A 4,443-nucleotide genomic window follows, 5' to 3' on the forward strand; every position below is an offset into this window, starting at 1 on the left:
GTGTGTGTGTGTGTGTATACATATATACAAACACATACACCCATATATATATAATATATGTTTGTGTGTGTTTTATTTATAAAAAGCATCTCTTCGGAGATCCTGTCTTGTCGTCAAATGTTTATAAGAATGGGGCGTATCATATTGATCTCTGTTATTCAATGACTAGTGCTGTTAAGCATGCACATAATTGTAAAGGAGTAGATGCTTGAATGAGCTTTAAATTCCCATCAAAGGCTCAATGGACCAGTTGGTTAACGCGTTTGTATAGACAGTAGAATTCCCGGGTTCGAGCCCCGGTTGGGGCACCTACTTTTTCTAACGTTAAGATTGATTATATATAGCATTATATATTAATATATATATATAGATTTATATATAGCATTACTTCAAGACAGTTTATTTTATTCCAATATATATATATATATATATGAAACACCGTGTAGTAGCCGGTTGTGTTCTATTAATATTATTATAATATATAATTATATATATATATATATATATATATATATATATATAAAACAAGAAATATGTCAAAGAAAAAATAAAGATCAGCCTCCACTGGGACTCGAACCCGGGAACTTTCACATACAAAACCTGTCCAAGATGATAGCGCATTAAACATTGCTGTTCATTCAGTACCTCACAATAGTCTCTAGAAATGTCTTCTAATATTTTAATCAATGTTAAATGTCAATAACAAATAGCACTGTGAATGTCATCAATAGATCGTTCATGACACCGTTCACTGACGTAAATCAGCGCAAGATAAACGAAGCCTACAGTAATACATGTACAGTAATTCTTTTGTATTTTCCAGCTATAAATTTGGTTTTCTATTCGATTGTTTTGTTACTGAAAAATGCGCCACGCGAAAAATTGCAGCAGGCGTGTGACTACAATTACCTGTTTGCTATGAGAAGCTGTTATGTGTTGATTTTATTTTTTTAAAATTTTTTTTTTATAATGCAGCATGTAGGTTAGGGTAGAACTGGTGATAAACGCATCGTGGTAGTTGTGTTGAGTGAGAGCTTCAGTATTACCGGTATTGTTTTGTAGGCTAATACATGTCGCCCATGGTATACCCTCAAACTGACTAAGTTAAAATTGACAATGGTGGCGTTTTTTTTCTAGCATTGAACTAATAACCTGAAAATGTATACCGTATTTAACTGCCTTTGTTCATATATTTTCAGGATTGTTCAATGTGAGATATGTCATCGGAATTAGAGTTGATGTTTGTATATTGAAAAGGTACGTGTTAAATGATATGGAGTTTAGAACATACAATGAACACAAACTTAATACATTGTACAAAATTCCGGTACTTTTTAAGTTGTTTGTACTGTGAATCATGGTGGCCCTACTGTTTTCTCACAATTTTTCATATTTCCTCAATGTGAGATGAGATGTCATTGTAGTGATATCTGTATATTGAAAGGGTATGTTTTAAAATATCTTCAACATTTGGAGTATAAATAATAATTATTTACTAATTAATGGTATTACACAAATTTGGTATTCCTCAGGAACCTTGTTTTTGTATCGGTAATTCATGATATTTGGTCAAACTCTTTCGAATCCCATTGTTCTTACAATTTATAATATAATAATCCTAATTATTATTTCGGTATTATATTCCGTAATATTCGTCCATTATCCCGTTCTATCGATCAAAGTGTGGAACACTAACTCCCAGCGGATGTTCAGGCTAGTTAATATTAGCGCTTCGTAGTATTAAAATCTACTGGTACACTACACCTGGTAGGAAAGAGACAATGTGAATGAGTGCTTATATATATTATAATATAACTTTACCGGGGCAAATAAGTCAATCGCAGTCTTTTTAGCTAACTACTGTTGCAGTCATCGGTTGCTATAGTGATATGATCAGTATACGTGTGCGTATTTACATAGCTGTGCGTTATGCTGATTTTTGCTCCTGCGCAGTACGTGTTTAATTAACTACACATCAGCAATAGAGTACGGATACGCTAAATAACTATTGTGTTAGAAAGAACTTGTTTGTAATGCTATTTTGATAGACTTTCGTCAGAGAAATAAACATTTCAGCATTCGAGAGAGAATACAGTCACTGACGTCCTTTTTTGTTCGGTGCATGCAGACAGGTAAAATCGTGCGATGATTTCATAACTAGGCTAGGCTACGGCCTAGTAGTAGTAGGTGGAGGCCCGGGCGGCCTCCTGCCTGGCCATAGGCCTACATCTAATTTTGTTCATTGAGTTTTTAAAATAGGTCTAGAATTTCCTATTAAACGTTCAGTTTGTTGTGTTTATGAGGGTCCATTGATTCAATGATTTCCTTAATTGTTCATACTAAATATTGAATTTGAAGTAAATTTCTTCGGGTTCTAATTAAGCTTGTTTTACAAAAGTAATTTTCAATTACAATTCAATTTTTATCGCGGTGCGCGATGTATTCGCGGTGACGAAAAAATGAGGAATTTTTTTTGCACACGAACCTAAAAAAAATCAAGCCAAGCGTCCACTAATAGAAAAATTAGTGGACGCTGGGGGAATAGGCAAATAACATTGGGAGTTACAGTGATGACGTCACGATTGACTTATAATGCATATTAAAATATAGACATCTAACCCCAAATTCTCAAACTCTCCATCATGTGTTGATAATTTGAAGTCGCCCCTCTGTTGCTCATGCATCCAAACAACTCGGCTTCTAAGCTGTGAACGACATTAAAGCATTTTTATTCATCTACTTTTTTTGAAGTGATGCGAATACTGGAACGCCATCTAGAGGAGTTTTATGAGAATGTGGTTTGGCATTTTCAAGAAAATATTGTTCAATAACTTTTCATTTTCATTTCTGATTTCATACAATATTTCAAAATTGACCACCAGATATTTTTTTTCCATAATACAATTGAAAGGGAGGCTTTCATTCATTTTGATGCATCCGTTAATTAGCAATAACCGAATAAAAAATAATCTAAATATAGTCATAGGCCTATTTATATATTTTTACTAAAAAAACAAATGATAAATCTTAAATTTTATATTTTAGTATTTTTCGTAAATTACATTATTATAATTGTAATTATTATTATTATTATTATTATTAATATCATTATTATTATTATTATTATTATTATTGTTATTATTATTATTATTATTATTATTATTATTATTATTATTAATATTATATAGGCCTATGTTGTATGTTATTGTGGGAGCAAAAACTAAGGACCACAAAGCTGTATTAAGACAGCCGCATGAAGAAAGAAGTAGGCCTACTACTGTAGCTCTTCATCTGTGGTGCTAGTTTAGATAAATGTGCAGATCAAGAATAGGTCTCTTTAGTCATCTGCGGGCTTGCAACATTCATATTTGAAATAATATATCAGTATCTTTATTCAAAACAACACAATCAAAAATACAAATTCCGTGGCAGCCAAAAGGCTGAATCGAGGTATTTATTAACAATAACATTTCATTTAACAACTGTACACATTCAAAAACGACAAGAAAAACATTTAAAAAATATAACATTAAATAGGAAAGAAGCCAAATTGAATAAAAAGAAAAACCCACACATAAGCTGCAGGTGACCCATACACGGGTGCTTTACACACGCGCAGCCAAGCATCAGAGCAAGGTAATTCGAAAGAAGGACGCACATCTCCCCGCTCTCGAACATAGCGCGTGCTTACAGTCCTTTGATGTTTACTATGGCACTGACAATCCGATACTAGTTGCGAGTACAGCCGTCAATTATTAGTCTATGCGTGCCATTCGTTCTATGGTGTTAGTTTTTATTTTATTAATTTTCGGTACTTCGCAATATCTGTTACATCTGATTTTTTTTACCTGCAATTTGATTTGTGAAAATTGACCAAGAAAATGAAAAGTTATAGCAATTTAAAATTTACGAATTTTATAAAATTTCATGTTCTTATGTAACATTAATCTGTCATTTTGACAATGTTGGCATAAGGTCTTATACACATCTAGATGTGTATAAGAGACAGACTCGGCTTCTAAGCTGTGAACGACATTAAAGCATTTTTATTCATCTACTTTTTTTGAAGTGATGCGAATACTGGAACGCCATCTAGAGGAGTTTTATGAGAATGTGGTTTGGCATTTTCAAGAAAATATTGTTCAATAACTTTTCATTTTCATTTCTGATTTCATACAATATTTCAAAATTGACCACCAGATATTTTTTTTCCATAATACAATTGAAAGGGAGGCTTTCATTCATTTTGATGCATCCGTTAATTAGCAATAACCGAATAAAAAATAATCTAAATATAGTCGTAGGCCTATTTATATATTTTTACTAAAAAAACAAATGATAAATCTTAAATTTTATATTTTAGTATTTTTCGTAAATTACATTATTATAATTGTAATTATTATTATTATTAATATCATTATTATTATTATTATTATTATTATT

The 4,443-nt window shown here is 31.7% G+C and overlaps 1 protein-coding gene across 4 annotated transcripts in view; it reads left to right on the forward strand.

Moving 5' to 3' along the window:
• LOC117109959 (synaptotagmin-15-like) overlaps positions 1-4,443 on the forward strand; it is a 45,670-nt gene that overhangs the window by 28,152 nt on the left and 13,075 nt on the right. For 3 of the 4 annotated variants that reach the window (XM_033252466.1, XM_033252469.1, XM_033252468.1), the window contains exon 2: positions 1,200-1,257. The exons of the other annotated variant lie outside the window; for it this stretch is intronic. The gene's annotated coding sequence lies outside the window, so the exon portion shown is untranslated. The remainder of the gene's footprint in view (positions 1-1,199; positions 1,258-4,443) is intronic. 4 annotated transcript variants of the gene reach the window in all.

The sequence above is a fragment of the Anneissia japonica genome, unplaced genomic scaffold (genome assembly GCF_011630105.1).
Source record: "Anneissia japonica isolate Jap-2015-1 unplaced genomic scaffold, ASM1163010v1 scaffold585_len4108843_cov191, whole genome shotgun sequence".
Classification (NCBI taxonomy): domain Eukaryota; kingdom Metazoa; phylum Echinodermata; class Crinoidea; order Comatulida; family Comatulidae; genus Anneissia; species Anneissia japonica.